At 37.4% G+C, this 21,614-nt stretch overlaps 1 protein-coding gene across 2 annotated transcripts in view; it reads right to left on the bottom strand.

Annotated features, from left to right (window-relative positions):
* Positions 1-21,614, bottom strand: part of PRKN (parkin RBR E3 ubiquitin protein ligase) — a 675,810-nt gene that overhangs the window by 467,037 nt on the left and 187,159 nt on the right. The gene's annotated exons all lie outside the window — the stretch shown is intronic.

The raw sequence follows: 21,614 nt of genomic DNA on the forward strand, positions 1-21,614 counted from the left end.
TTTGTATGTGACTATAAAAAAGCTTGTGGTGTTTTGTCTTCAAAAGGAATTTGATAAATTTCCATTTACTGCTAACCATGAGTTGGGAGTTTTAATGTGTTGAGGTTCTTATTGCACATCAATCACAAAGAAAAATTCTTCACACTTCACTGCCTATGATTCAGTTGGAAATTCCAACTTTCATGCTACCTTTACCCATTAATCCCTGGGGCCTATCATGGATACAGCAACAGTGGAATTGTCTAATTGCTGCCTATTTAGATCAAGCAGATCTAAACAGACTGCCTGATGACATTTCCTAAGATATTCACATACGGCCAATGTTCAAGAAAAGGTGTTTTCTATGAATGATCAACAAAACCCAAGAGGTTTGCTTTCCAGCTCTGTTTTTTTCCTTAAAAATAGCACAACACAGCTCTTCAAACCAATGGGACCCCATGTATAAGTGTAGATGACACACTGATTTTATTGGGAAAATATTTTTTCAAGGATAATGTACAGAGACATTGAAGATGACCTTCAGAACAGACAAATAAGCATATGAAGTTTCCAGAAGAGAGAAAAAAAAGCTCAGCCAGCCTTACTCAACTGTTGCTGTAACCCTTTCACAAGGACAAAGTTCAGGTCTCAAAAGCAGCAGAAACAGAAAGGAAATCAATTGGAAGAGGACCATTGTTTCACCCCCTGATCACAGTGAATGTAAAAGAGCAAGAAGGAAGCAACACCATAATAATACATTTTATTACATAGGAAGCTAAAGCTGGTATATTAGTGAATGGTATATTAGCTGGTATACAATGAATTTGTGGTTAGCTCAATGAATTTGAGAGTAGAGACTGCCTAAAATAAAAATACAGATATAGCAATAACATTCCATGTCGGTTTAAGAAATTGGAAGCAAGATTTGCAAGAAGACTTAACATCTTTTATTTTATCAGCTAATATAGAAAGGAAAATCAGCTTCTGGGCTCAGAAAATCTTATGCAGGTCATGGCAAGGGGAAACCTGAAGGGAAAATTAAGCACTGTTAAAATAATGAAGCAAATCAGCACTCTGATGTGATCTCACCATCCATTTGTGTGAATACTGACTGCTCAATGGCAGTGAACTAAATATTGCTCCACATGGGGCAAGGGAAAAAAGCCAGTGCACCACCAGGCCTAAATTACATGGACCACTTAGCAGTTAAATTCCAGCAATCAGAAATTACTTGCTCTTTTATGATGCTATGGAATACATCTATATTTGATTTCAGTTCACCTTTTCAACATTTCCAGAGTTATACACTACTGTTCTAGTTTAGCATTCAGAATATTGTGGGTGCTAAGCAACACCTAGAAGTAGAATGAAAAATAGATATATTACTGAAAGCATCACACCTTCAAATAAATGGGATGAAAAGTCAGAAACCCCTTCACTTAGCAAAAAAGTTAATTTAGACACATTCAAATTTCAATTTTATTATTTTTTAGCAAAGAGAACAGTTGATGTTGAACAAGAGGAAATGAGTACATTCTGTGGGATTTACTACAGTCCCTTCAGCCAGTGGTCTCTCTGTGTAGCAAGAAGCCCTGACTAGCATTTACAAAAATAAAATCCCCTGATTTACAGTCAAGACAATAGTTCATATATTACAAATGTTCTGCTCTGAATGATACTCTTTAAAGAGAAGCAAAAGACTTTTTATACTGTCTAGTCCCCTAATGAGTTAATAATTTGCTGGAAATGGAAATGTATTCAACTAAGTCAGAATTCTCCCTCTTCCTTCACTTACAAATCACTTTATGCTTCATTTCCATCTTTTTCACATTATGACACAAAAATTTAATGCTAATTCTAGCTCAGTGGAGGGAATGCAGAGTTAAGGCTCAGTTAGGAACGTTGCAGGGTTATTACTTTTTGTACACAATCTAAGACCTTAGCAATGCTATATACATATTTCTAAATGGCATTACTAATAAAATGGCACCATTAATATGACAACTTTTCTTGAATGTAAATCTTTTAGCACAAATTCCCAAAAGATATATGAACCCTTCTAACAAATAAAAATGTTTTACTGGCAGCACATGAGACAGTTTGCAACATTAAAATACCTACTTAGATTATTGTTATTCCCTTCAAAACTCTGCATAATGATCTACAAAAGACACAGAAGGCAGACAACCTTTTTGATATTATGTTTACAGAGCTATTAGTATCTCCACAGTGACATTAAGAACATATCATGCAATATAAAATGGAAGAGAAATAGTGAAATGAACACTAAATTCATATAAAACTTTTCTCAGTAAACGAACAACTTTTCCCTTCTTGTAATTTCATATATTGTGCACAAAGAACAACCTATAAATCCGCCATGTATTATAATGCCTGTATAGAAAGCAATAGGAAAACGAGAAGCTTATAATGCTATATTAAAAATGAATACAATTAAGTTCTCATGACCATTTGCTTTCCCACTAAACACAGTTGAGTGCACCTCATTATTATTCCATCTTCCACACTGACTACCTGATAGAATTTATACTCTCTAAACATCTTATCTCAAGCTGTAAACATAAAAAAAGGATGCTTATTATTTATAAGTTATGGATTGCATTTTCCATTGCTTTAATTTCTTCTCAAGCAACACTGAAACAGAATAAGTAACAAGTGTATTCTGTAAAATGTTTGAATGAATTACATTTAGGCACATTTTGGTCTGGGTTAAATGGTAATAAAAGGTACTGTGCCCCAAGAAGTCTCATGAGGAAGCCCTGTCCACAGTCTGCAGTTTGCAGCATGGCCTCAGGACTGTGAACTACATGTTATTTGACTAACATAAGATCTAATTTGTATTTCCTTTTTCACTTTAAATTCTTCTTTGAGAAGGTTTATCTCAGCAAGGCAGACTTTCAATCTGCTTACACTTCTGTGTCTTCACTTAAGGCATACATTAAGTATTAGTGAGTATGTGAGGAACAGGCATAAAAGTGGCCTCACACTGATACCTAATAAGTGGCAGGACATTAATGAGACATAAATTCTATTTGAAAAACTGGAGAGTCACTTACTATGCAGAACTCTGAAAATATTTTAAAGACTTCAGTAGTCTCTCATGCTGATGGGGCACTTTGGTGGCAGATAGAAAGCTGCAGAAATGAATTTGGAAAATTCTCTTATCCAAAGATCTCTGAAAGAATTCCTATGTGTTGTAAATACACTATTGGAGAAAGCAAATTTTTCCTGTGAATTTATTGTCTAGACCATCAAAAGTTTAATAGCTATAAATATTTATTTCAATTACTTCCACTAGTCATTCACAGATGCCTTTTTCATGCTTTATGGCCAGCACCTGGTATACATCCCAACCAAGGAACATTTTGGTCTTCTACTTGTCCCAGTTCATGCATCTATATATCAGTTTGAGCAGCTGCTATGAGAACAGCTGTAAATAAAGCCTGATGAGCACCCTATGTGGCCCTACATGGTAGCTTCTTAACTTCCTAGTATGAAAATGGACAAGACATCAAATATTTTCCAGAGCTTTCCCTGATTTTACTTCAAGACTTGCTTTAAAACTAGCATTTTCTATGACAAGTGAAGATGGTCTTAGATTTGACAGTTGGACTATGCCTAGCAGGATAATCCTGGAAAATCTATGCAGTGCAATATTGTGCAGCACAGCTACATATCCAGCTGGACTTTAGGGCTGGTTTGCCAGACATATAGTTAGGTATGTTACAAAAGACACAGTTTATAGATTCTTCCCAATCCGTAATAGGCATCCATGCCATATCAGAAAACACTCTTACAATAAGTTAATCCCTATGCCCAGTACATATGGGGTCACCTCATTTATTCCCACCCCTTATGAAATCACACCTAATTCAAAAAGAGAGAAAGCTCATATTGTGGTTTGACCTGGCAGACAGATAAACATTCCATAGCCAATCCCTCAATTCTCTGCACCCATCCTGCTTCTCAGTAGGATGGGGGGGTGAGATTGGGAAAAAATGTAAAACTTGTGAGTTGAGATAAAGACAGTTTACAAGGACAGAAAAGAAAGGGGGAAAACCCCAACAATAATTAATCAAGTGATACACAACACAATTGCTCATCACTCCCTGTGGCATTCACATTCTCTGAAAAATCCCCTTGCCAAGGATTTTTCTCCTGGGAAGCTGAGAAGCCTCAGAGAAAAGGAGAACAATTCTTATCTCATTTGCTTCTCCTCTGTTTTGCTCATGTGGAATGTGTTTAGAGATTGTTTCACTGGATTCTGCTGAGTTTTCACTCATTGGCCAATCAGTGCCAAGCTGTGTCGAGACTCTGGAAAGAGTCACGAGTTGTCACTATTATCTTTTTAGCATTCAGTAAGTATTTCTGTATTCTTTAGTATAGTATACTATAGTAGTCTTTAATATAATTTAGTATTATAAAGTAATAAATTAGCCTTCTGAGATCATGGAGTCAGATTCATCATTCCTTCCTGCCATGAGGGTCCCTGCCAATACAATAACACCCCAAATGGCTGCAGCTAGCTCCTGAGCCAGATTTCCCCCTTGTTTATATATTGATGGATACAAGAGGCCATATAGTGTGGGATATCACTTTGGTCAGTTTGTGTCAGCTTTTGTGGCTGTGTCTCCTCACAACTACTTCTGCTCACTGCTGGGGTGGGGAGAGGAGCTGAAAAGCCCTTTACACTGTGTAAACATTGATTAGCAAGAAATAAAATGTCAGCATGTTAGCAATGTTATTCTCATCCTAAATCCAAAACACAGCACTGTACCAGCTACTGGGAAGAAAATTAACACTATCCCAGCCAAAATCATAATTACACACTAATAGAAACAAGGTGAATGCTATGAAGATATAATAGAAATAATTAACATTTGATATTCAAATGAAAATATAGTTTCTATACTTCTAAGTAACCTGTGTGATTTTTTTCAAAAACATCTAGCATAAATAGAAGATATGACAATAAATGAATCCAGACTGATTCTGCTAAATAACCAACCTATATATTAAACATAGCATTATAAAAGGGAGGTGAGAACACCTTGTTGAGCGACAGATAAAAGATGATTTTGAACATTAAAACAAGAGAATTACAACCCATTAAAAATATTTAAAAAAATAAACAACTGCTTCAAGAGTGTATTTTTACCCATCCCTGGGAAAAAATGTTCAATTTTCCCCTGAGGCAAATAAATTCTGATACAAAAATCTTCAATTATATAGCATCAAGCTCTGATAGAGAGGTTCAGTATTCACATTTAGTTAGAAAAAACATAGATTATTAAGACTAACAGGTTCCTGAAAATTATTTTGAAGCTTTTTCTATCATGGCATTCTCCTGCACACATTCAGTTTGTCATATGCTTTTCACAGACATGTCACATGTAAGTCCAAACTCTGCTAAAATAACTGGAATATTACGACCTTTCCATGTGGATGAGAAAGTGTGTAATTTTGATTCAGATCAAAATATAGACTCTGAAAAGAGACATGCAGGAAGAATGTCTATGAGCATGAATGGAGAAGGAAAAAGTGCTGTAAAATTGAGAAGTGCCAAGGTTCCAATATTTTAAGTTTTACTGAGATGGAGATTTCTCCAAGCCTGTCAGGCTTGTCTGAAACAAGCAAGCAACCTAATTTGCACCACCAACTACTGCAGGCCAAAAGAAGTATCTCTCCACCGCAAAATGGTTTGTGTCAAGAACCTGACAGACACATTGTAAAGTTTGGGGATGCCTGGGGATGTTTGGAGTTTAGTCTACCTCTAGTCTTGGCTCTCTTTTGCAACTTTAATAAGTAAAGTTCCGAAATTCATTACCTTGTTTAGTTTCAATCAAAAGGCATCTACTTTATTTGCTCTGAGGATGCTCCACAATGCCAGCCAAAACACGGCAAATGGGGATGATTGGGTGATCTATTTCAAAGGCTGACTCCTATTCCAAACTAAGACACTAGTCCGGACACACGTTCATTTTCTGATTCTGAGCTCTCATCAAAGGCATCAGCAGATACATTTCAGATTATCTCAAAGGGGTGTATTGCTGATTAAAGGTAATAGCTTTGTTAAAACAGCCACAACTGCTGCCTAGTTGCATACTTTTGTGCAGTGATTTGCTGGAAGTTATATTTACCTACATTTACAGAGAGGAAAGGAAATACATAAAGTACCATAAAATGACTAAATGAAGATCATCAATTCTGTGCTGTCCTCTCTTCAAAACTAAACCACTTCTGTTTAAAAGATCAGTTGACCATTTTTCCTACAGTGTGGAAGGTTTACAACTCAGCAGGTTTACAACTCTTAACTTTCTACTGGGGTATCAGGTAAAACCACAAGAGAAATTTCCCCAGAGAATCAGACCTGGTGTGCTTGGCTAGTTCCACTAAAAATCAATTTTTAAAATCTATTATTTAAAAAACAAATGTCTTGTTAATAGTTGTGCCAAGGAAGCATATAAACTCCTGTGAACTTGGCTTAGCAATGGGAATGAAGCTTTGTAAGCCCAGACTTGTAAATCATCTCTGTCTTAAAGATACACAAGCTGTACAGTACAGAAACATTTTAAAGCCGGAAAACAGATAATTCAGCCTTACAATAAAAGGCAGAAAAAGATCCAAGACAAAGCCAATGACTGTCACACTTCAATAAGAGAAAGCAGAGAGACTACCAGCACAGCTGCTAGCTCTTTGTGACAGGGTTTGCCATGAGACACAGAGACATCATCCCTTGTACACTTTTTATCAGACTGGATGCATGCTCCAATGGGCAAAATGCACCCCTTCAGAGCACCTCTTAGCATTAATGATGGTTTCATGGTCTGAGAATATTTTCTGACTTCAGCCAGGGACCAGCTTTACCAGTCCTGGAATTCTCACTTTATTGAGAAGTAAAAGGTGATGCTCCTCTTCCTGCAAGGATCAGCATTCAGTTTGTATATGGATGCTACAAACTCATCTTCCTAAAACTCTTTGATCTTTTCCAGTCTCATCTTAGGTCCCTCTTAAACAGGAACTAAAAACATTCATGCCAATGACAAAACATAGCCACATTTCTTATTTTTCAATTTTCTTTGTTTTCATCCTCATTACCTTGAGTGAGAAAAGCTCTGGAACTCAATGACAGCATGTGTGTCTTTACAAGTACACAGTTAAGAGTGATCTGGAGCTTATATTTGCATGCTTTTATCAGTGCCCACTTGAATGATGCTAAACTTGGCTGGCTGTAATTAACAGGAAAGAAAGCTGAAACCCTTTTAAGTATAGCAAAAAAATTATCCTTTCTTCAAATAAGCTGCTACTGGAATTGAAGGGAGAAAAGATGCAGGGGAAACAGTGATGGGCGGGTTTGAGTGGATGTGGAGGGCCACAGATCTGGAAGCTTCCCTGTGTTTCTACCAAAAAAGGAAGGAATTTTCCTTATTCAAGGCTGGTATATTTCTTTAAGCTAAACACAAAGGACAGCAGATAAAAATATGCAAATTTAAATATATTATTTCTTTTTATATCTCTAAAATGTTTAGAAATATTTTTTAATTTAAGTAGGGGACTCAATTTGATTTTACTTGGGTTCTAGTCACAGCTCTTCAGAGCACCTAGGGCTTTCATGCATTTAGGTAAATTTCAACCAAGAAAGGAATTCAAGAATTCCTTTCCTTTTACTTTTGCTTTTGTCACTTGTCCTGTAACTGAGAAGGGGAGGGAGAAACAAATTGGGTGAATGTTTCCAATGTTATCTGCAAATAATTAGGATTATGCTCAGACTTTGGATGCTGGTTGTCACAAGGCACTGACAGTTCAATATTGTTTTCTAGGTATGGAGGGATGGGACTTTCACACAGAACAAGCAGGGTGAGAGATTCCTCTGCTGGGCTCAAGCTTCATCTCTTCAGATTTTACTACTGTTTTAGCTGCTTCTGGAGATGCAGTATCCAAGCTATGTATTCAAGTTCCAGCAAACTGCACACTCACACCCAGGAATTCAAGCTGCCTCAAGCACACACCAGGAATTCAAGCTGCACTTGTTGTTGTTATTTATCACCTTTTAAGATACAGCCAAAAGGTACTAATGAAAATTGTGGAATTTTGTACTATAAAGCTTCATGTAAAAAAACCCCAAAGTCCTGAAAAATCATACAGGTTCTACTGCAGGAGTTTAGTGCTCTTGAAGATGAGAGTGCTACACTTGTAAGTCTGTGCTGTGATTTTCTGACAGCAATGACGACTTCCCACTTAACCAGGGCACAAAAAGAAACAAACTAAGGAGAAATTAACAAAAAGCATATTTTACAAATCACAAACTTAATCCTTAAACACCTGCCATTCAGTGTTTGTATTAATCATAATTCATCAGTATTTCAGGAGCTGTGGTGCCACAGAGACCTTGTGGGCTGAGCAATCCTCTGCCCATGTCTGGCCGCAGGACCCAGGTGTGCAGAAGAAAAAGGCACAAAAAGCAGACTCAGCTTGGCTTAGGACAAACACCAGTGCACCACTTATGCAGGCAGCACTCATACACCCACAAAGACAAAATTATGTAATTCACAACTAAAAGCTGCCTTGTCATTATTAAAAGAAAAAGCTAATTTTAGTCTGTGCTCTACAAGCTGCACAAATCAGTGAGTGATAAAGATGAAAACATAGTTATACATATTTAAGTTACACTTGAAGGTTTTTCTAAATGAACATATGCAAATGTTTGAAGCCCAGGGGCAGCTCTTTCTTTTACTCAGGACATTCACTTAGTTTTCAGAGCTAATATTTAATCTAGTATTCAGTAAAACATCATTAATTACTTTCATAAATTCCTAGCATCCTGTGAGATGTCTTTTCCCTCTGAGCTGCAAAACAGAATCTTCAAATGCCTTCCTCAATGAAGTGCAACAATTTTCACTCTACAGTCCTTTTAATTGTAAGAAAAAATAATTTTATTTTTCATCTTACTGCTTAATGGTGATCTTTGTAATTTTAAAGAGCACTAAAATATTATATTTTGGTACGAAGAAATTTGGAGCAGCAAGGAATAGGAGGATTACAATGAAAAGATCAGTTAAAGAACTGGTGTGGTCTCAAAGAGTAATTTGATAACAAGGAAGAGTAATAGGTACAGTGAACAACTCAAAAGGGTCTCCATCTCACCCACCATCAGTTACTTTAGGGAATTTATAAGAAACTGCAGAAGGTGGTTACAGCAAAATCTTATACCTAAATTTAGCATTAGCACCCATTAATTTCCTAATCTTTCTAGATATTTTCATTATTTGTACACAGATGCATGGTTTTAGAACACAAATGGAAAAATTTGAGGAAATCCACTGCCTTAATCCCAATGGGGCAGTCAACACAGTAGCTGTATTGACATTTGTGCTCCAACTGCAGCACCCGTACTCTACCTCCCTCTACATCACACACATTAAACAGATGAATGAAAATTTCTAACATCTAGTCACTTTACAGCCATTATTTTAGATATGCTTATCATGTCATTCACTGATTTTCTCTCTCACATCAGGAGGTCAAGTATTTTCAAGTATTTCAAGTATCCTTTTCTAGAAAAGTTTTCTCTGGTACTAGCAATTGTATATAACTCACAATCCTTTCCACAGATGCTCTTCTGATCTGATCTCAAGCATTTGATTATTGTAGCAGCCCTGCAATGTTCCAGAAGAAATAAGGAAAGAAAAAACCCACTAATAAGTGTGGCAGCATCTGCACAGCTAGTGTCTAGACTGAACTGTAATACAGTGTGGTGCAGTTTTAATGGATGATGCTCCTCTGCTTCATGGAACCCTTTTCTTCCCCTGCTCTTGAATTTTGTATTTATTTTCCTATTTCTTTTTTAGAGATAAAATCTAGTCCCAAAAGAAACAATAATTCTACAAGAACATTGCTGAATACCTCAAAAATAATTTCTTTTATTGATTTAAACCCTCAAGGTCTATTTAATGGATTTTAAAAACAAACAAACAAGCAACTACAAAAAAATCACCAAACAAAAAAACTAAATAGGGCAGACTGCCCTGGCAGCAGTCAATGTAATTTAACCCAAATCCATAGAAAACAATTGATCTTACTGAGCTTATCTCTAATATGATTTACAAATACTGACTCTTAGTGTTAACTTAGGCCCTCTTTGCTCTGAATAATATTTTTATACCTACTTTCATACCAGATGGGCACTCAAGCATTTTATATAAGATGACAGAAAAAAATACATTATATAAAGCTGCGAAGAGGCAAACTAATATCAAAAACAGAAAAAGAAGTAATGAATTTGCCTGAACCAATCTCTTATTTCATGACCTCATCATGCTGAAGCTGCCCATCTATTTCAGAACAAGTGATAAATATTAAAATGAAATTTTTTTTGCTTGTCTTATCAAAAGCCTCCAGTATCAATTGTTTTTCACAAATGTTTTCTCCTGCATGCAGTGAATGCGTCTTCATCAATCTTTTATCAAAAGCAATCTTGTTCTGATTTCAGTCTTATCAGACCAAGTTTTCTCTCTCTCCTTTGTTTTTTTGGTTTTTTTTCTTTCTTGGCAGAAGGTACATGAATATCATTTTACACATGACTGTGGCTGCATCTCCATCAATCAGGAAATAACAAGTAACTGTGAAGGCTATATCATGGCCCTGCAGAGCTGCAAAGAGTAGAAATATTTCTGCCCGATAGTGACAAAGTAGGAAAGCAAGTGTGCATATCTACGTGAACGTGGGAACATTCCTTCATAAAGGGCATTCTTGCATTTTCAAATATTTGTGAACAGAGAAATGGTCTGCAGCAGGGAGCTGTGCAGGGAGAGACCACAACCTGCCACTTGCCAGTCACAGCTGAGCCCAGCCACCTTTGGACTGGCTGACAAAACACAGAGAGTGCCAGCCCTGCAGCCAGGCAGGTGAGCTGGCAGCACCCCAGCTCCAGCTACTCATGAAATACCTGCAGGCATCAGGGTGAGGAAGGTGCACACAGACCCATGGCTGGAGGCACAGATGGCGATGTGCTGCTGCTCCAAGTGCTGTGGAGATGACACAGCCAGAGGCATTCTTGTCCCCATGGCAAAAGGGGTTATTTGTAGGGAACTTCAGCCCACAGGGACAAGCTGTGACAGAGTGGGGAGACCCCTGAGACACTGCAGCCCATGGGCCCCCCTCACTGAGGAACACTGCTGAAGGACTGAAACTCACAGGTGAACCTTGTCAGGCAGGGACATAAAGAACAAAGGAAAACCAGAAAGGAGTGCCAGACAGAAACCATTATGTATTTACTCCAATAATGTACATCACCTGTGCTGCCCATCACATCACGGAGAGCGTGAGGAGCAGACCACAACCAGCAGTAAAAACAAGGGTTTCAGATTAGGAAGGGGAAGACAAGGTTTTTATTTATGTTTTCTTTTTTTGACTCAATACCCAACTCAGTGTTCTGAAGTTTTTGTTAATTGATGATAAATTAAATCTAGTAACATTCCAAGTCCGTAATATTTGCCCCACAAGACTTGCTTGGTTTCCTTGAGCCCAAAATGCATTGAAAACTATTCATTCCAAAGGCTCATTTTAAAGGCCACCTAGGACTGCAGGGGAAGAAAACATTCTGAGGAAATACAGCGTTTTCTGCTGCTAAAGCTGGACAGCAACCAAGGTTTCAATATATTTGAACAAGATCCTCAGTTTGTACAAATAAATGTCATTCCAAAAGTCTCACAGCACACTGGGGCCAATGCACAGTGACAGAGCCCCAGAACAGAGTGAGCTGCTGCAGCAACAAGAGGTTGAATATATAATGATTTCCTTAGGAGAGACAGAGGCTGCAAAATTCCCATTTTTGACTCCTCAGGGGGAAAAAAACCACATAAACATAAATAAAACAGAAAAGGGAAAAAAGTTAAAAATGAAATTAAATTTATGTGCAAATAACTGGAGCCTTGTGCTCCGCACACAAAGTGCTGTGCTTGCATTTGCTTCATAAGTATGCATCAGATTGTTCCTGCCACTCGGAGGAAGAATCTTGTCTTGAATATCCCAGACAGAGGAGAACTAAAGAGACAAAGAGCTTCATTTAGATAAATTCATAAATTAAATTTATAGCTCTAGGCGCAGACTACACCTAAGCTGCTCCACCAGTGCTGCTAAGGAGAGAAGTTTCATGGCAGGAAAGTGTTCAGGTGAATCACAGGAGAATCAAGTGCCAGGATCACCATAGATCCCCACCTTGCCACGATGCCTGCTCACACAGGCAATATGTGTGAGCATAGCTGAAGACAGGCAGGAGAGACCATTAGGAACTCAAACTGCTGGGTGTTAGGAACAGGTTTTGGCTTGATCCTGGTCAGTACAACAGTGGCAGAGCTGTAGTGTGTTAGGAGAATGTTGGAGACAAGCTGCTGATTTGTCAGTGCTGACTTTGGGGGTAAAAGATTCCGGGGTAGAGAGAAGCTTATAGTCATGAATGGCACACAGAAGGTGATCAAAACATTATTATTTACCTTTAAATACTAAGGAAGCATCTGATAAAAATGCCAGGTAAGACATAAGACAAAATCTTTAATTTTTCATACAAAATTTGATATTTTATTTCTATGCAGCTGCCTAGTCTTAAGGTACAAGTAGGTTGAGGGGAATGTGTTTGAGGATTAGAAAATCACCATCCGACAGGGAAGCAGATAATTTATCTCTTAAAGCCAGCACTGTATAAGGACTCTTTCCCAATCTGCTCTTTATATTTATTCCTAGTGTTTTGTTTTATTAATTTTTATATCTGACATGATGCCTACAGGACAGATCAGCAGATTTGGTAAAGACTTTCCTTCCTACATGAGGTATTACACAAAGGATGAGAAAATTCTTTTTACAGAGAACACTTAAGTACAACAAATGCAAACATTTAACATTTTCATCATTTTCCTGATGTCAAGAGGAAAAATTTTGCTAACTGGAGGCTGGAGAGAAAGTACATATGATGCTTTCTTATCTGAAAGTTACCAGTAGCTATCAGGTTAAGGCTCAAGCTAAAATTTTCCACCATTTACTCCTAAGGCAAATCTCTCAAAATGTCTTTCTTTTTGATTTTTCTCCTCTAACATGGCCTCAATAGCAGATTTTGCAACTAATAATAAAGGTCTTGAAGATGTGAGCCATGAAAGGAAATATGCTAATCTTTTATGAAACCAATAACTTTGTGTCATTATGAAGAGAAGATTAGTCACTAAAACACTATTCCATTTTTCTGCTGACAGTAAGTAAAAGAAAACTAATTTCATATTATATTTCACTTCAAATCACATTAAGAATTTAGAAGCTGCATATTTATAATGATCCTTAAATTACTGCGAGATACAAAATTGCAAAGCCTTGTTCCTAAGAAGATTTTAGTGTTTTAAACCAGTACTAGAAAGCTAGTGCCTGATTGTATGCAAAACAGACAGAATGGTAGAGCCTACTGTTATTATCCTGAGGTTTGTATATGAGAATTGTCATGGTAAATATGCTTTGCAATATTGAAAGAATGATGACATCTTTTTCTAAGGAAAAAATTTGCTAAATTTCTGTAATTTTAGAATGTTAATGTATGGATATGCAGAGGACAGTAATTGTACATTGGTGAAGAACAATTCAGCAAATTTTTGTCATGTTTTGTTTCAGCTCAATTATTTCAAACAATCTTGAGATAACAGCTTACAAATACATACAAAGGCCTTAGAATATACACACCAATGTGCTTCATAAACATGTGGCATTAATATAATTTTCAATAATAATTACTGAACCTGGGGAGAAACTAAAAATGAAGATTCCTATTACCTGCTGTGAAAACTTAATAAACAAATTCCTATTAGACATTAATTTACATTTGTTTTGAGGGGTTTTGTATGTGGGTTTTTTGGTTATTTTTTTCCACAGGGATGAGGTACAAAACATAGAGAAGCATTTAATGAAAAATGTCCTGTTGGCTGAGGGTTTAATTGTGGCAGTTCCTCAACATCAGTCATTACTTTGCTCTGGTTTACATTTTTCATAATAGAATGCTACATTTTAAGTATATGCAATCCTTTTTTTTTTTCAAGCAAAATTCTGCATATCCAGGGAAAAATCTCAGCTTAAAGAATTCAGATCCTTGTAAGAATGAGACTAAAGAAAAATGCAATGTTTTTACCTCATTAGAAATACTTTTCATGATAATGAACTTGGTGGTGATGGTACAAAAGGTCAGTAACTGGAACAGGATATTGGACTATGAATGTGAGAAATGGGCTCAGAGCTTAATGATACATGAAGTTCAATAAACAAGTTGTCAGACAAGGACAACAGGATTTTAAGAAAAAGCCTGGGCAAATGGCCACAGGGAGAAATTCCACAAGTAGACAGGGACTAGACACCAAATGAGACAAAAAGGAAGAATGGTGCCAAAGTCAGACGGAAAAAGAAATGTGAGAAATAGTCATGCTCAAAGAAAATAAAAAAGTCAAAGGCCACAAGAGCACATTTCTTTCACTGAACCACAATGGAACCTGGAAGCTACAATCTCTGTTAGAAAATATAAATGAAACTAGATGGCAAAGTGATTCCCAAGTACTTCACTTCCTCCCTGAGTTTGACAAGGGATGATTGTAGCATAGTGCAACACTGGTTACCCTGTTATTTGATGTGGCAAAGGTCTGCGGGATGTATAGGGATATATAAGTGATTTCAAATCTGTTACTGATTTCGAGGGTTTTTTTAGTTCTCAGGCCCAGTAAGAGCTTTAATTATTGACTTAATAAATCACACAATTATTTTTCTCCCCCACATGATCTCTGCTCCATTCAGTAACAAAACCATCTGCGAGAGTGTGATGGAAGCTCTATTCCAAAAGATGAAAGAAATACCCTTTGTTTCCATAAATACAAGGGGATTGAGCAAACAAGTGTATGAACTCCCAAAGTGTTCTTTAAAAAGTATAAAGAATGCATCCTTGAAAAGTTGTGTTTGGTAAGCAAGTTAATTTATGCTTCAGATGCGCTATTCAATGGGTTGTATCAATTTTCTGTATATTTATCTTAAAACATAAACACTGTGCAATAAAAAAATCTTAGAAGTAAATTTTTTTTGTGAAAAAAGTTGGAAAAAAATTGAGAGCCTGCCTTTATAAAAACCTGACTATTCTGTTAAAAACAGGAGTCTGGCTGTGTCATTAAAGGTTATATCATAAACCATGTGGAATACCTGTAAGAAGATGTAAAAATCTATTTTTCCTCTAATCCATACCAGGTTATAGTATATTATTCTGTTCTTTTTTATTCTAAGACAAATGCATCTTAGCAGAAATTATGTCTTCTTTTCTTTTTGCATTACTTGGCTGTCCCTTTATGAGAACAGACAGGCTAGGGTGTTTTAAAACTTGTATGAAGGACAGCAAAACCCAGCTCATATGGGGGAATAGCTATGATGAACACATTCCTGTTTAAAAGTGACTCCTGTTTGTGTTTAGAAGTGATTAAGACAGTGGCAATTTCAAGTTCATCTATTTTATTCAGAGGTTTGAAAAAATAGATAATTTGAAATATTTTACCAGACATAAGAAAGAGTTGGAATTTGCTGTGTCATAATTATCTGAGATATATTACTCATGCTATTCTATCTGCTAGATGGTCATATTTAGAAGTATGTTCCTTTTACAGGGTCTCAGCTGTTACCAGCTTGGTATGGAATTGGACACAGATGAACGAACAAATTGTCATTACCACAGACCTCATTTGCAGCTAAGATGGTCATATGTCCATATATCCAGAGTAAACAAAAGAGACAAGATGCAGTTGGCTCAGTCTATCATGGGAAAATACAGAATGTTACAAAACCAAAATCTGGTTCTGAACTATCTGAAGTCATCTTAGAACAAAGTCAAAATAGTCAAATGACAGCACTTTGTTCTGTAACTGCTGGGTGTCTTAATAGTTTATGTCAAGTGTCTGTTAGTTTTCTAATTGTGACACCATGCTTCACAATGTGAAACTCATATATTTTTTAGGACTTTGCCCAAACTTAGGACATCTTATAGGGTAATCTATAATCAGTTAATAAATAGTAAATAAACAAAAGTAACTTTGAAGATTAAGGGCTGCAAGGCCCCCTGCTTTGGGCTTTCTTTTTTAAATAACAATCTAGTTCTTGTGCTGAAGTCTAATATATGATAATATAGTCCAGAAAATACAAAATCAAGTCTGGTAAATCCCAGAGCTAGTGGACACTGCTTAGAAAGTTAACATGAGAGCTTGGGGAATTTACGCAAATACTATCTGGGATGGAGAAGAGAACTGAAAAGAAAATACAGGGCAAAACATGGCAGGATTTCAGAATATTCTGTGAGAGAGTGTCAGCTTCATTGAGTCTGCCCTTGGAAGCCATAAGAGTCATTCTGAATGTCAGAGCTGGGCACAAGTTCTCCCTCTAGCCCAAATCCTACCATATCCACTGCATGCAAATGCATCCTTGTGTTGAGGACACAGGAGCAGCCCAGGGATGAGCTGATGTGTTGGGGATCCTGCCTGCACACATATTGTAAACAAGGAGCCCTGACAAAGGCAGGAATGATGCATCTGACTCCATCTTATCAGAAGGCTAATTTAGTAGTTTATTATACTATATTATATTAAAGAATATAGTATACTATACTAAAGAATACAGAAAAGATACTTACTGAATGCTAAAAAGATAATAATGAAAACTTGTGACTCTTTCCAGAGCCCCGACACAGCTTGGCACTGATTGGCCAATGAGTCAAAACAATTCACAACAGAACCCAATGAAACAACCACCTGTGGGTAAACAATCTGCAAACACATTCCACATGAGCACAACACAGGTGAAGTAAATGACAAGGATTGTTTTCCTTTTCTCTGAGGCCTCTCTCACTGCTTTCATCTTTCCAGGAGAAAAACCCTGGGCGAAGGAATTTTTTCAGAGCATGAGAATACCACACACACACATGGTACGCCAATGCCCAGGGGCGGCCGTGGCCACCACAGACCTGCAGCACCATAAATGACATTTGCTTTCACAGGAACACCAGATGACCTGGCCATTGTTCCTCACAGCACACCTCTGCAGAGTCTGCAGTCATCTCAGAACGAAGTCTAAGTACCTCTTGGAGCTGAACACTGTGTTCTGTGAGCTGCAGACCAGATTCAACCACCCTATGTCCACTCCTCTACCAACACACCTGGTCATTTTCTAGGTATTATGGTCCAATCTGGGCACACAAAAGTTGGGTCTGCTGCCAGATGTTTTCAGGCACTAATTCCTGTTGTTCCAGCCCTTCCTTACACAGGGTTTTTTCCTGTCACTTGTCTAAGGCAAGTATTAGTTCAGATTGGAAACAAGACACTTCAACATAAGGGATCATATCTGTTTTTTCATATCTTTATAAAATATATTTATAAAATTGTGCTTGGAAACATTTGGTCTTTTTTGTTCTTTCTGACACAAGTTATTGTTTCTCTGTTTGAAGGGCATACTCAGCAAAGCTATGTTGTTTTCATATTTTAAAATGTAATACTCTATAGAGAGATCTAATAAAAAGTGTGTTCTTAGTTGAAGATGTGACTTCTTTCAACTGAAGTAAAAAAAAAAATTAATCCTAAAGTTGCTGTAGAAATTTTCAGCAATAACAAAGTAGTACATGTGTGACAGGATACACAGAGGGAGAAGGACAAAACATGCCTGAAAAACACTTGAGAAAGTGCTTTTCATTATAATCTAAGCTGGTAAAAAATGTGGGAAGGTTGCTAGAGGCACTTCCATGGGCCAACTTATCTTTTAGATATTATCATGAAGACCTGTTGAAGTCTTCAGTTATTTGAGTGAGCAGTTATCTAAACTTTTCACACAAGAGCAGTAGATTTTTGTTCCAGCAAAGAGAGATGCAATGGGATAAACATGTATTTCTGTATGCTTCAGATTTTTTAAAAATAACTTTTTTGTCTTCCTGCTCACACAATTTTGTTTACTGAATTAAAAGTATTACACAGAGAATACAAAACCTAAGTAGGAAAAAGTAATTCTGGATCACTTTTTTACTAGGAGGGAAAGTGATAGCATTGAAGAAATTGTTCCATTCAGTAGTCAGTTTTGGTGCCCATTTTTAGCAGTACTTCAATCCAAGGACCAGATTTGTTGAGAAAACAATGCATTTTTTTAAATGAATAAGGTTTAAAGAGTAATGAATGCTAGTGCATAAAGGAAAAGAAGATGGAATATTAAGAAATAGTAATGAACATTCAAGAAATCATAAACAGATGTAACAAATAATTGACACAGATGTTAAAAACCAGGAAAACTCACAAAGATCAATGAGCAGTTTAGTAAGAAAATGCAGTAGGAGATAAAGAATAAAAGAATTATAAGCAGGTAGTGTAAATAGGAAATGAGGGCACAAAGTGGAAAGAAGTGTGGAAAATGGAAAAAATGGAAAATCCACAAAGTCCATAGGTGCTGTGCTAAAAACCACTACTTTGTAAGGTCACAACATAGCCTGTTATTATTTGAGGGTCTCTGGTGTAACAAGCTGCCAAAAGATTTTAATTATGCCACAGAGACAGAAGGCAGAAGCCAAGTGCCAGCAGATGATCAGGCTGAGCCAAGTGCAGGGTGGCTGTCCCCAGGTTCCTGTCCTGACACATCAGCACCCTGGGTCTGAGTTCACACCAGCTGACCCTGGGCCCAACACCGACTTCTGTATAAAGAGCACAGATCTACCCTGTCCCACACTTATGTGAGCATAAAAATCCTTCTCCTCTTTGGAAATGGCATTCCCATTCTTTAATTCATAGAAGAAAGGCTCATTGCTTCCCATATATTAACTGATGATCTGAATTTTGCCTTCTTTCTTCATTCCTGTAGTTATAATATATAGCATCACATAAAATTTACACAGCTTTCTGACCGTTATAGAGTTTTTTTGGTGTGAATCTGTATTTTAGGCACCCTGAATTTTGCTGATATGCATACCTCAAAGTTTGTGCAAGTGTAGCACTAGTCAAGTTGTCCTCTCTATCTGAATTCTCTCTTTTTTTTTTTTTTGAGGAAGCAAAACACTTCCTTCTTAGTTAATGTTCATTAGTTTTCGTTGGGCTTCAAGCCTGTTTACCTTCTGCTCTAGATGTTCCAGTACAGGATCCACAAAGAGGAATGTAATTTAATTGGAATATTTGTTAATGAAGATAAACAGGATACTTATACCTCTACCTGCCAAATGTCCTGCAACACAGATGATGTAAGTTAGTACTGGTGCTAGTTGAAATAACCTCTTTGTGCATTTCTATGTAGAAATAGAGGCACTTAAGAGCTCTATGAACTTTTCTAGTTTCCAGTGTAAATTAAACACCTAAATGTTTAATCAACTACTCAAGAAAAATCAAGCACATTTATAGCAGCAACAGAGGAATTTTCAATGCCCGGACAAATTAAAAGGTTTTTCTCAGCTGTATCCAGGGCTGTATAAGTGACATATATTCTTTTTTATTTTAATATATTATTTCTTCAATTTATAATCAGACTAAATATAACTGAATACAACATGAAGACACTAGATCAAAATGTACTTCCCCTTCATAAATTCTTATTCCAAATTGTGCTGGCAAAAATATCAGACAAGGAAATCCTGAAATAGAGTATTGAAAATGATTGGCCAAAATATCCAGTTTCTCAGTCAAATCTGCTGTGAAAATAATATAATCATGAAGAGGATATAGGGAGATAATTTCTATTTCCACATCTGTCTTCTAGTCCAGAATCAGATAATTTATAGAATTTGATGGAATAATTTATGTTTGTTTTTCTTTTTTTTTAAAGAATTAATGTTTGGAATCCATTGCATATATTATTGACATGGTTTGACACTGGCCAAATGCCCACAAAAAACACTCATTCATCCTTCCCTGCTACAGCTGGACAGAGGAGAGAAAAATTTAAACCAAGGGTTCATGAGTTGAGATAAGGACCAGGAGGGCAAGGGCAAAGCAGGCTCAACGTAGAGGTACAAAGTGAATTTATTACTAACAAAATCAGAGCAGGATAATGAGAAGTAAAAAAAGTCCTTAAAATACCTTTTCTTTCTCCAGCGCCTCCCTCCTCCCCACTGACAGTGCATGGAGACAGGGTATGAGAATTTTGGTCAGTTCATCACCTGACATTTTCTTCCGCTGCTCATGGAGAGGATTCCTTCCCCTGTGAGGCCGTGGGGTCCCTCCCACAGGACATAGTTCTCTGTGAACTTCTCCAGCATGGTTCCAATCTCATGAGCAGCAGTCCTCCTAAAACTGCTGCACCGTGAGTCTCTCCCATGGGCACACAGTCCTCCCAAAACTGCTGTGGAATGGGTGACTCTTCCACGGGGTGCAGTCCTCCAAGGCCAGCCTGCTCCAGCCTGGAAGCAGGGACTCCCTCTCTCCACTGGCTCTCCCACAGGGTCACAGCCTCCTCCAGGCACCCACCCTGTCCAGCATGGGCAGCTCCCCCACGGGCTGCAGGTGGATTTCTGCATCCCCCGTGGATATCCATGGGCTGCAGGGGCACAGCTGCTTCACCATGGTCTGCACCATGGCGTGCAGAGGAATCTGGGCTCTGGTGCCTGGAGCACCTCCTCCCCTCCTTCTGCTCTGACCTTGGTGGCACCATGTTGTTCCCCTCACACATTCTCACTCCTACTCTGGCTGAGACATTACATCACCTTCACCTTGGCTTTGATTTCTTCTTAAACATGTCATCACAGAGGTGTGACCAACCTCTCTCATTGGCCCAGCCTTGGCCAGCAGTGTGTCCATCTTCAGAGCCACCAGGGATTGGCTCTGCCAGACTTGTGGGATGCTTTCAGCAGCTTCTCACAGAAGTCGTTCTGTGGCCCTCCTGCTACCAAAGACGAGGCTGTGCAAACCCAACACAGTTATTTCTAATAATTTTGGACCTTTTTTACATGTAAGCATACTTTATCAGTGCATGATGCTATTCCAGCAACACAGTGAGGCTTTAGTATTCAATTAAAATGACCTTGATGTCTCTTCTGACTTTTGATCTAATATATTTGAAAACCTGTGTCCAAAAATAAGTGAGAGGAAATTTTCAACTGTACACACTGAAAAGTTAATTAGCAAATATTATCAAATGAATATATCTGTCATGCAGTGGCAAACAAGCACAGATTTCAGATCTTATGACTGTTTATCACAGGCTTTCAGAGTCAAGAGTAATAATCACTTTGTTTAAAATATACTCTCTTGTTCCTTGTTCAATGATGAAATGACAACAGAACATGAAAAGAAGTGGGTGACAAAGTCAAAGAAATAACACTTTATATTGATACAAAAATTAATGAGATGAAAAAGGAATAAAATTAAATTTATTTTATTGGTAAATAAGCAGGGTTTTAAAAAGCATTCTGGAATGAAAAAGGAATTTAAAGAGTGGCATAGCCCACTAAAGACAGAAAAAATATTGATAATGCAAAAGAATTGCACAAAATATTTTTACTCTCCATTTGTAGAGAGGAGTGAAAGGGTAACTATATCCTATAAGGGTGAAGAAAAAGTTTCCATCATAATAGCATCCAGTGAGGATGTTGAAACATATATAAACAGTTT

Source organism: Passer domesticus, chromosome 3 (genome assembly GCF_036417665.1).
Source record: "Passer domesticus isolate bPasDom1 chromosome 3, bPasDom1.hap1, whole genome shotgun sequence".
In the NCBI taxonomy this organism is placed as follows: domain Eukaryota; kingdom Metazoa; phylum Chordata; class Aves; order Passeriformes; family Passeridae; genus Passer; species Passer domesticus.